This window comes from Bactrocera tryoni, chromosome 2 (genome assembly GCF_016617805.1).
Source record: "Bactrocera tryoni isolate S06 chromosome 2, CSIRO_BtryS06_freeze2, whole genome shotgun sequence".
Taxonomy (NCBI): Eukaryota; Metazoa; Arthropoda; class Insecta; order Diptera; family Tephritidae; genus Bactrocera; species Bactrocera tryoni.
The window spans coordinates 84,906,339-84,918,917 of record NC_052500.1 but is presented as its reverse complement, the minus strand read 5'-3'; the positions used below and the strand labels follow the sequence as shown (position 1 = coordinate 84,918,917).

General features: G+C 35.9%; 1 protein-coding gene and 1 non-coding gene across 3 annotated transcripts in view; one reads left to right on the top strand and one right to left on the bottom strand.

Annotated features, from left to right (window-relative positions):
* LOC120769806 overlaps positions 1-12,579 on the top strand; it is a 271,930-nt gene that overhangs the window by 40,331 nt on the left and 219,020 nt on the right. The window contains exon 2 of one of the 2 annotated variants that reach the window (XM_040097005.1): positions 7,764-7,865. The exons of the other annotated variant lie outside the window; for it this stretch is intronic. The gene's annotated coding sequence lies outside the window, so the exon portion shown is untranslated. The remainder of the gene's footprint in view (positions 1-7,763; positions 7,866-12,579) is intronic. 2 annotated transcript variants of the gene reach the window in all.
* On the bottom strand, positions 10,207-10,278 carry Trnaq-uug. The gene has a single exon. It is a non-coding gene; the product is annotated as a tRNA-Gln (tRNA).

The window sequence follows — 12,579 nt, the reverse complement described above, 5'->3', positions numbered from 1 at the left end:
GCTCACAGAAGCAACAAGTTTTTTCAGATCTCATTCCAATTCTGTGCAGTATACCGTGTTCTGTAATAAAGTCTGTTATCATTCTTAAGTTATTTTTGTCAACAAAAATATTATTAAAGCTTCTGGTGTTTTAGCCGTCTTTTGACTGCTGTGAGTGTCTACTGCCGTCATTACTATACCAGTACCTGTCTTTTATTTTCTTTTGCTCATTTCTTAGTTCCTCTTTTATCGTATGCGGGCCCAATCATCAGGTTCCATCGGAGCCAAAGAAACCGAACTTTATTCCGTTCGCCTTCTGCATTTAGTTTCTTGAGCTCATCCCATACCATCTGCGAATTTGTTGTACATAAATGATGATATTGTCTTCAGTGTCGCTTAGCTGTGGCTGCAAATGACTATATGTTCATTAACTGATATTCTATAGAGTAAATGTTGTTGGCAAATACTTTTTTTTTGGAAAATGATGTGGATTGAGAGCTTTGACATTATTGTATTGGCTCAGGTATTTGGGGTCTATAGAAGACATTGGCTTTTGCGTCTTATTTTCCATATCAAAGAGATGAAGATGAAATCAATGATTTTCTGTATGAGTATATATGATTTAATCTAATCTAAGCCATGTTTGATGTAGATGGGTACAAACATGTTAAAGCCTTATGCCAGAATTTAAACTAATCCATATGCAGGACTTTATACCAGCGAGGTTTGCTGAGGTATCGTCAGTAATTTGTGCACTACAATCTTTAAGTTGAACAAAACACTTATTATTATATACTTTTCTTTCTTTTACTTATTTTTTGTGTAATATTCATTTATGAAACAGTATCTATGGAAGTGTACAGTTAGAATAGAAAGTCGTTGAATCCCTTTTTAATTAGGTACAAATGTTGTAAAAATTGTGCGTCTTTTCAGGACACAATTCTTTTCTTTCTGAATGCGTTTTGTGTTAATCCTCACAATCCACGGAAGTATCTTTGTGTGCAGGCATCACTATGGCATCTCCCCATATTAACTCCCTCAATGGCACATAACCTATTTTATTGCCACAAACACAAATAATGAAGAATTAAAAAGAGAGTGTGTGAAATGTCCGTGTTACTTTATAATGTGTAGTGGCAACGTTGAATTAATGTTCGAGCGCGTTAACGTATACAAGTAGCGACGGAACATATTTTTAATTAAGAATTGCAGTTTTTGTAATTAGAAAAACCAAGATTGTGTGGAAGTGGAATAGCAATGCGGCGCGCATACGGAAACGGGTGTATGAGAAATCATGTCACTCATACGCTCGGGTGCACTGGTCCGTTGCATTTGGTGTTAAGCCAACAGCGGTTTCATTAATTTGTACTAAATTCTCATTTGAACACTGTGCGCGTGTGTGAATAGAGTTTGTGTTTACTACAAATATGGCGTAGGCGTAGAGAAAGTGATAGGCCTATCAGCTTTTTAGTACAGACGCACTGAGAAAATTTAATGTATGTATTACATTTCCTTCATTTTCAATAGGTATTCAAAGTAATTACAGAGAAATGTGAATTTTATTTCGTTATTAATACAATTGCCCCATACAAATTTACCAAACAACCAGATATGTGTAACACATATCCTATAGATCCGTCAAAATGCAATTCAATGCTGCCGCGAAACCAATCAGTATGCAAATATCATTTTCAACTGATCACGTGCCAACAGCAACTGCAAACGAAGACGCAGGTGAAGGCGGATACTTAACGCATAAGAAAGTGTAAATGAGTTTTCGCATATTTCGAAAACCAAAAGATATGAGATCTGAAGGAAAAAAATAAGTGCAGAAAATAGTGGCAGCGTACATCATCTCGAAATGCAGCCTAAATATAAGTTTAGAAAAAGCTGCTAAAGCATTGAAAATATGACTTCCAAAACTAACTATGCAGCAAAAGTGCAGCGCAACAAAATCCGAAATCCACTAGTAGTGCCATAAAATAGCAATGCAGAAAAAAGCACGCTGGAATACCGCATATTACATATTAAATGCCTATGAATACAATCGACCGTCGGTTCGCACACAATTGTGCATGGCCGTGTGCCGCTTCGTACATTCGGCGCTGTGCTACTCCATTGCAGTATGAACCGCAAACTTACCCAGCCTCTTATCTTATTTTCGTTAACCCGCTTCCTATTCACATTCCGCTTATCTTGACGCTGTTGCAGCCACGTCCCGCGCATTCTTTCATTTTCACAATATCCTGTCTTTGTGGCTGGGTAATTTACATGTTTTCCTGTTTTTCTCAAGTTTGTTTTGTTTATTTTTAAAGCTTTTTGTTCTCACTCCACGCTTATACTGCTGCGTGCTTTTGTATTCATGTGTCTGCCTTTGTTTTCTGTGTATAAGTGTCTGTGTGTGTGTGTGCGTGTGGGGGTAATACAAGGAGCGTGTCTATATGAAAGTGTGTGTGCTCGTGCGTTAACTCGTTGCTGACTACAAATGCCACTCGAAGTGAGCCACAATTGCCAGTCGTAAGCACTTCGTTGGGCGTGTTTCCAACAGCGATGCGATATACATACAAATGCATGAACTGAGAAAAATAAATGCTGAATATTTTAATATTTGGTTAGTGTAAATTGAATTCATATCTTCTGGAAGGATTTGCGCTTTTCCTTACAGATTCTTAGCCTCTCACTTTAAGGAATAAACAAATTTCTACTTGTTTGCGGATTTGTTCAAATTTTCTGTCTCAACTTATCTCAACCATCTGGCGTTATTGTAAGAGATGTGCGATTTTTATTTCCCAAATTTTGTAACACCAAACGGGCTATACTAAACTTGCCATAATGTTGATATCAGCTAAAAGAAAACGTCGGAAATCCTTTAAAAAAATATATATCTGAATGATTAACATGACGCAATAGCCATTTCCGTCTGTCTGTCTGTATATATGCGAACTAATCCTTTAGTTTTTAACATATTGATTTGAAATTTTGCACACGTTCTTTTCTCCCCAAGAAGCTGCTCATTTGTCGGAACTGCCTATATTGAACTACATTAGTATGAATTGCCATACAAACTGAACGATCGGAATCAAGCATTGAAAACTCTTTAGATTTTTCTTCACAAAAGTTTTCGAGAATTATTGCCTAAGACAATAAGGATAAGCGTCATACTAGGAGCATCAAGAGGTCTTTTCCCACATACATATGTACGTCGACGACATAAAGCAATAGGCCAACCAGACTTCGGACGCAACAAACTTCCGGCAAGAATTGATCGCCTGCATTAATCCGGATTAACGTTAATACAGAATTAATCCGGATTAACTGTATTAATGTTAGTCAGGAGTTAGTAAAGATAATTCCGTTGCTAATTCCCATTTAATCCTCAAATTTTTAAACAGTTAGTTGCATTATCGTTGGCAACATTGTTAAAAAATGACCAATTTTAATCTATTGTGAATGAAAACAAGCAACACTGACAGCTGTTTTTCAAATTTTCAACAAAAAAACAAGAATTATGTTTTTAAGTGTTTATATGTTTTTATAATGAAAAATAGCTTTGTAAAAAATAGTCTTCTGACAATTGCAATGTTTATCTTCCATCTATTTTCATTGCAAATATTATACAAATGACAATCAGCTGATTACGAGAGTTTCAAACTCGCTTAGCTGCCGTCTGTCACCTACAAATTTGGATTTGATTAATGCGCAGTTAATCCGGATGAACGCTGCCGTCTGTCAAGGCTATAACAAGGACTAGATAACCGTAATAGCAACAAGAACAACAATACAATCCCCAAGAAAAGTGTCCAGATCAGTAATAAATAGTATGTATCTGCCTTGTAAGGAGAGTATTATAGTTTCGTTCACATAACGGTTGTTTGTAAGTCCTAAAACTAAAAGAGTCAGATATAGGGTTATATCTATATACCAAAGTGATCAGGGTGACGAGTAGAGTTGAAATCCGGATATCTGTCTGTCCGTCCGTCCGTGCAAGCTGTAACTTGAGTAAAAATTGAGATATCATGATGAAACTTGGTACACGTATTTCTTGGCTCCATAAAATGGTTAAGTTCGAAGATGGGCAAAATCGGCCTACTGCCACGCCCACAAAATGGCGAAAACCGAAAACCTATAAAGTGTCATAACTAAGCCATAAATAGAGATAAAACTTAAACCGAAAATGATAGAAAAAGTGCCCTAACACGTAGGAACTTTTGTGTTGTAGTATTGGTCAATACACCAGCATTTACTAAAATGACAAAAATATTAACTAAAATAAACTCAAATTCGTAAATAGGGCAGCTGAAATACCACGCAGACCTCTGAGCACATTAGTCGCTAAATTTTTCTTCAAATTTGTTGAGCAGTATAATTCTATACCTCAATATGTATATTCCTGAGGAGTTTAGGTAATCTTGAAATCGAGCGAGACGTAAAAGTAGCAGTTGCACTCACATTCTGAACTTCTATCAAAATTGAATAAGTTTCGCTTAAGCTAAATTGATATACTTTGAACCTAATAAGCCCAACCTCTAGAAGAGTTAATTGCATTCAAAGTACTTGCCTTTATGAATTTAATTTATTTGTATTACTCCTGCAAGTCTTCCGGATTTTCTTTTTCATTTGTACCATTTTTTGCAAAATTTGTTTTTGCGCTCATCTTCCGCCAACCTCCTTCTACTGCGCCGCAAATTTATGTTTATATGCATACTCTTCACCTTATTTGGCATGGCATTCATTGCGGCACGTATAAAAATTGAATTACATTTGCTTTGCACAATTTCCGGCCTCGTTTGCCTTGCTGTGGCGCTTGCGTTTGCCGCACGAAATGCAACACAGTTGCAACAGTGGCAACATTAACCAGCCAACAAATAGCGCACAAACAAAAAAGCGTGAAATAAAGAAATGACAGGGAGAAAAAGTGTGCGGGGGTGTACAACGACAAGAAAAGAAGCTGCTTAATAATAAATACTAAATTGCATTTCTTTTTGCGCGTCGTTCGCAAAGCTTCTCCTGCGTTCCACCAGCTGCTGTCCAACCAGCCGCGCTTCGTTTTATCCCCTTTTACATGGGTGTGCTTCGGCTTTAACTGCAGCACGTTTCGAGCGAAATTTACATTGCGCAAATTCTATTTATTTATTTTTCATAACTTATAAATAGATTTCGCCTTTTTCTGTTTTTTTGCTGTTTTTTTATGAAGGCTTCACAGGCTTCTTAGCGGTTTGTATGGAAGTTTTGTGTCCAGGCGAAAACCGCACAAAGTAGACATAATTCTGCAGCTGTTTCTTCTGAGTTTGAAAATTCGTTTGCGTGATTACATGAAGTGAAGTGAAATTAGTTTGGTGTGCAACCTGATTATATTATCGTCATTTGTGGTTAACACTTACTTACGGACTAACGTTCCGTAAGTGGAGATATGGCAGTGAAGAAGAAATTATTTGCCATAAAGTGAAAATTTACTGCTTAGCGTTTCTCATTTTATGAGCAAATCTCGGATGCTAGTCACGCTGGCAGCTCTTTTGTAAATAAGTTCATCGGTTACTCGATATTGTGGTATTCTTTTCTTAATTACAAATTATATACAGGGTGACGCAAAATTAACGAAAAATACAAATTTGTCTCTTTCATTAGTTTTCACATTTGGCGAAGTTAAAACACTATTCCGATCATATTTGGTATGAAATTTTCTAATGGCGGCCATGAAATTTTCAATATTTTTAAAATATTGGTAATAACGGGAACGTTGTTCTTCTGTAGTGTAGCAATCCATTGTTATAAAACTCTCAGCTGTCGAATTGTTTTTGTTTTGTTTACTACCATGAATTTGTGATGAGACTGGTATGGTTGCCAGACCACAGCGGAATCGCAGAAACATGTAAAGCTGATGAACTAGCAAGAAAATACCTCCTACCCTATATACCCTAATACTTGTAGAACCGCTACCGGTATAATGGAAATGCGTCGGAGCTCCCGTATCTTCTTGTGTTCTACTACAAGATAGCTGGGCGTTGCGGAAGCTTTTGGCCCAAGATCGATCGCAAGAGATCTTTTTTCCTCAGTAAGGCAAGCCTCTCCTTAGTTTTGTAGCTTTTAACAGGCCATTGCCCTATTGACGTCTACGGAGTAAGGCTGAGAATCCCACCCGACACCATCTGCAATAGGTGTATCGAAGAAGATGAATTGGAAACCGCTCAACGCTTTCTTCTTAACTGTCCCGCGATTAGGAGTCAAAACTTAAATACTTAGCAACGCATACCTTCAGACATCCCAGCTGGTGGGAATGGAAATTAAATGGCTGTGCAAATTTGCTTTTTCTTGGCAGCGTTTTGCTAATTTATAAGTTCGAATACAGTAGTTCTTCTTTTCTATGGCCTCACAGACGACATATAGTCCAGCCATCTAACCTAACCATAATGGCGGAAAATTTAAATCATAAAAGCCTTCCGCGTCTTCATGGTCTCGACACAGCAAAATTTGTGCCACTTGTAGATGACTAAAACCGCTTATCGTGATTCTTCGGGGTGATGTTCTATATTTCTCGTCTTAAGACTTATGGCACATGCCACTACTTGCGTTTAGGCTTTTTTTTAACCGCAGAACGTTTTCTGTGTATGTAACTTTTCGCGTCCTTTAGTTTTCCTCGTTTTGAAGCATGCCAGTTGTAATGTTGCCGTATTAACGATACCAAGATTAGAACAGCTGTGCGACACACTTTTTCTGGGGCTTTAAGTCGGTTATTTTATCTCAGTGAGTTTGCCCATAACCATGCACCGAAGAGATATTTACTGTGCCAGTATTAGAAATTTACGTTTCTCTTGTGTCGATCCTCCGATGTTGGCCATCAGCCTGCTTAGTTATATAATTATTATGGACTCCTTTTCCGCAGATTGTTGGACTTGTGCTCGCCAAGGAGGGTAGCCTGAACCTAGTTTTACACTGCGGTAATTGCGTCCCGTGCGTCAAGACACCTTTATTCTCTAATGACAGCCTGGTTTATCTTTCTGTGGACATCTTTTCGATTGTGTCTCGCGCGACGATTAATGCAGCATTGTTGTCTACGAAGCCGACTAGATATATATAGTTGGGCATTTTTAGGCTTAATAAAATATCGTAACAGATGTTCCAGAAGTCTGGGCTGAATATACATGTATCGTCGGCCATTTCGGGGCTTTATAAAGCGTCGTGACTGCCGTTTCAGAGTTCTGAACCGAAAATTGATTTTTACGTGTCCTTTAATTGTCATTGTCCTTCAAAGGTTTTAGCAGCAAGATCTTTTTTTCAGGTAGCTCGTCGTCATTATGCTAAGATATTTAGGTATTTTAAAGTTTTTTTTAAATGTTTCGATCATGTTTTTCTTATAAGTGCTGTTGAAGGTATTTTGTACATCTAGGATAGTGAGAGGAACCACTCGTCTATGTTTGTTGCGTTCTCTGTCCACTTCTCCTACACTCCTTATGACATTATCAATTACCTGTCACACAAACTGACCGATTAAAACCAAATTCTCGTGTGGAAAACTTATTTATTTTACAATATATGTATCTTCACGAAATTGGGCAGGGTTTTCGAGTACGTTTGTTAGCGATAAAATTTTCAAACAAATTGTTTAGATTGGACCACTATATTATACAGTTACCATACAAACTGACCAATCGAATAGAAGTTCCTGTGTGAAAAACTTTTTTATTTGTCAATTGCACTAAAGCTTCGCCGAATAACCGAATTTAACGTTATCTCTATTTCTTTCAGTCACCGTCTATAACTTTTAAATTCACAATTTTTACTTCTAGGAATAACATCTATTCGCGAAGCTAAGTAATTGAAAGCATTTTGTGATGATATTTAAATTGAAGACTCGAAATAAGAAGCCAATTTCACACATGCCTTCACAGGTAAGTGAAATTTCATATTTGAACACATATTTAAGTACTGTTACTACCAACACATACTAATGTACCTGGGAGCCTCACGCCATCTTTTCGCACTGTTGGCTTTTAATATAAATTTCGTGCGACGTAATTTTGCATATAAGCATTCCTTCATGAATCATTTTTGTCTTGTCTCTCTCATGATTTTTATTTGCGTTTGTTTTTCTAGTTGATGACAAACGATTTATGTGCGTTCAAACAACATTCCACAATTGATTGAAAATTACATTTTTATTCTCTACCTGACACAACATGACTCTGATCTTTTGTCGTCCTCTCTTTTGCTCTACGCTTATCGTTTTATGCTGCGTTTTCTTGTGTCGCCCATATTGCAAAGCTTTTGACATATTTGCCACATTAGACACACTCACAGCGCAAGTTTATTGAATGAATGACGGTGACGACGTTTACCAACGACAGCGTAACATGAAAAGCTGTCAAAGAGACAATTACGGGCGAAAGACCTATACTATATTTATGACTTGAACAAATTGGCAACAATTTAATACAAATGCTTCTGGCAACACCACATACATACATATACACAAATCTCTTACTTGTATAGGCGTGTATTAGCTGATGATAAGTTGAATACTGAAATTTAAGTGGCAAACAATGTAATTGTAATGAAATGCGAAAACATATTGCTTCAGTTGATCTCAAATAAGGTTGTTGTAAAACTTGACTTCGCACATACGAGTAGTATTTACGAACTTAATTGATGAACTTAAATGTGTATAATATTTTTTTACGCTCGGCGAAGTAATGGATGGAGGTGGACACCGTCACCATGTACGAAAAGATTCGATCACTTCACCGACCAATGTCATGAACAGTTCAAATGTTCCCTTGCGTGCAATGGAAAAACTTCAAGCGTGTTTATTTTTTTTTATTAAATCCCTTAGCCTTTTGAAATTGTTAGAAAATTGAGGCTCATACTCTTCCAAGTTTAGATAAGAGCTCGATTAACATTGACAGGAACAGTCACCCTATATAGCAGATATAGCGAACACTGAATCATAAGAGTATCCAAATTATCTTTAGCATTTTTTTAAATAAAAATAATATTTCATTAATACTTGTTTCTTTTTATCCATCGTTTTTCTAACTTAAATTAAAACTTGCTTTCCTAAAAATTTGTTTTACTCACCAATCTGCTGTAATTTATTATAAATACATACTGTGAACCACATAAAAGCGTGGTTTGACTTTGAAGTAATCTATCTCCTATACTATTAATATTTTTTATTAAGACTCAAAATGCTTTTGAAATTTATTTTTAAAAGTTCAGTTTTCTCAAAAAAAAAAAAACCAAAATAGCTTCATATTCGAAGACCAAGAGATAGCTCGTACTGTTTGCAAAAATTTATATTTTAACACTTTTTAAGGAAAACTAATACTTTGTATGTACATATTTGCTCCCTACGAATGTCATGATTTGAGGTCTTTTATTCATAACATAGAATACACCAAGTATTGTGTAAGTTCACGTGGTTTACTTGCCCCTTTTCATTGAAGATCAATCTTAGTCGTAACCGCGAGGAAACAAGAGCAAGAAGTTTGATGTCTGAAATTTGGGGAAATTGTGCCACAATTTTTTTCTCCTTGTACAATAGCCATTACTTAATCACTAAGCATAATGCCTCAGGTCATTATACTAATCAAACAGCTACCACCATTTAAGTTTAGGGACTGAGGGATCTAAAATATTGTTTAAGGTTTTTAGTCATCCATTCCTTACATCATCTCTTCGATGAAAACAAGGCTACCGACGTTCCCACTGCGCCCCTTTTCTTCCATAGCACCACACACCACACAATACAGACTTTGCCATGCTGAGGGTCTTATTTAATTTTTTTAACCTTCAGCGCTCCTTACGTCATACAAATCGACGACCATCAGATAAAAACATGTTAAATTTTGACTCACAGGGAAAATTAAAAAATCACAAGCATGGTTATCACAGTGGATATTCTCTTTAAAATATAGTAAACGTTTCGCTTTTCTTATTTCTCTTCGATAATTGTGGCTTGTTTCGTGGTACATATATTCGGTCTAAAATCGGGCAAAAACAAAAGTTCCGAACAGCTTGAGAGTGGTAATTGTGGATAATAAAATTATCTTATTGTAACTTTTTATTGCAGTTCAAAAGCTGAAATAGTTTAAAAGAAAAGCCCATTTAAAGTCAAGATATCGTTCCGTACACTTTTTTTGGTTCACTGTATGTATGTAAAAACATTGCATATGTAAATTTTCCTTCACAAATTTCGAATTAAAATAAAACAAAATTAAAAAAAATATGATCAGGTTCTACCGAGATTTGAACTCGGATCGCTGGATTCAAAGTCCAGAGTGCTAACCATTACACCATAGAACCAGTTGACGCTTCTTCGGCTAAAATAAGAAGTCAAAATACCGACCGCTAGACCTTGAAATGTCATTGACGTTAAATTGATAATTTCATATGAAATTATTTTTATATAAGCTAATGCATGGAGAAGTATTTTTATCAACTCGCGCTCTTATGTGGATATTTGTGTGTGAGTTTTGGCTGTAATATGAGTCTGTTTTTTGAAAAATTCTTCTAAAATTAAATTTTGTATTAATGGTGACAAGACTTTCAAATATAAGTATTTACGAAAATCATGCAAAAATGTGGATTTAGCATCTTTTACGGTTTTCAACCCAACTGAATTTTAGTTGAAGTTTTGAAATACGGTATTTTCGATATCAACTCAACTTGTGAAAAAAACCGGTTGAAGTGTTGTCAAACTTCATCTTTTTGTGGTTTTCAACTCTGTGTCAGTGGGGTTAACTGAACGTCAGAAATTTCAACTATTACCAAGCAGTTGTAGTAAAACATTATTGCATTTATTTCGGAAATATGTTAATAGAAAATGAAAAATAGGTAAAAATAAACTATTCTATTTATAATTTTATACAATTTTAGTGAATTAATATTTTATACAAATACAAAGAAAGGTGAAACATTTGTTGAGCTCGCGAATCGCGAAACTAGATGAGGCGAGCTACTATTAGGAAACAGTAAAAAATAAAATTAAGAGACCGTGGAAAGGGTTTTGAACGTAAAGAGCCGATGCAATCTACCATGTCTAGGGATATGTTTTCTGAGAAAAATTAAATTTTCTAAGAGTTTTGCTGCTCTTTAGTCATTTGTGTTATATCCACTGTACACAAATATAGACTAGCATAAATGCTTTTGAAAATGTTAAAAAAGAAAGAAATTTCTATTATTTTGAAATTCTTCGGAAATGGTGGATAAAATCACAAAAACTAAAAGAAAAATAATTTACGAGCGACCTGTGGCCGAGAAAAGTAAGGGGAACTCGTGGTGGAATTTTTAAGGATAAAAACCGTTTATCTCGATTTCCGCCATAACAAACAGTCCTATAGGAAAAAGTTATGTGGCAATACTGTAGGTAATGAAAATATGAATAACTTTTGTATATTTAACTTTTCATCTAACCTCAAAATTTATGTCAAAAATTAAAATTACCAAGGCTTTGGGTAAAATTCGCTGCAAGCTTCCTTTCGTATGTTCCAAAAACCTGATATTTTTTTATTCAAAATATATAATTTCTGTCCTTATTTTGACCTAATGTCGAAAAAAACTCTAATTTCAACCGAAAATTCTCACAATTTTGTTCTGTAGGTGAATTACATGGGCTTCAATTCATCCGAGTGGAGTTATAACCGTAACAGGGATATTTGAAAAATGTACAAGCTGGGAATCGACTTCATAAAGTACTGAAACTGCGCTGTTAAAATTATGAAATTTGTCGTATTTCTTTCTTGTTTTATTTTTTTATGCTAAAAAATAACATATTTTTGTTTGAAAACTAAATGCTGGCGCCGGTTATTGTGAACTAAACTCTGCTCATCTTTGTAGTTGCAGTTGATTGCTCCGTAATTCTTTGCCGCACTTGCCACACACCAGCAGGTTATTTGCGGCCTCACTGCTGCTGAGTGCGGGCGGATGCACTTAAATATCTTTTACATTCTATAAATATTTATGTGCATTTGTGCATATGTGTTTCGGTTTGTAGTTTATTTGCGACTGCAAACTCGTGTTGTACTAAAATGGGAAAAGTAAAAAGAAAATTCGTATTCCTGAAAATGAAAATAAAAACAAAACATACGGCAAGCCAAAAAATAGCATTTAATGCTGCCGGCGGGAGGTTAAATAAACCACAAACACAAAACAGGTTTTAAGTCAGTGTTCTGATGCGCTTGGTTTTCGAAGAGAGTGAAACTTTATGTTGGTGCATTTATGGAAGTATGTGGCCTTGGAGATCCCACGAATGATTTACGGTTTTTATTTGTTGATTTTTAAGAAAAATATCGTACAAAACAATTTCACTCTTGTTAGGATATTACAATGCTTTTAGGAACTTTCACGGAAGACAAATTAATTTCCTTTGAGCAAATAAGTCTAGGCCTCCGAAACTGTTATGTCTGTTAATATAAGCGCTTGAATCAATGCTTTACCTCGAATCACCCCAACAATTCCTGAGTGGGGCTTTTGCTGTTTCACGAGGAGACAACCCAAATTTTGCGGAATGATTAATAATGACGTTCTTCACCTGGGAACGTACTCTTTTGACCACCGCTTGTCAACAACACATCAGTGGCAGCTATGACGAATGCATCAGCGGCG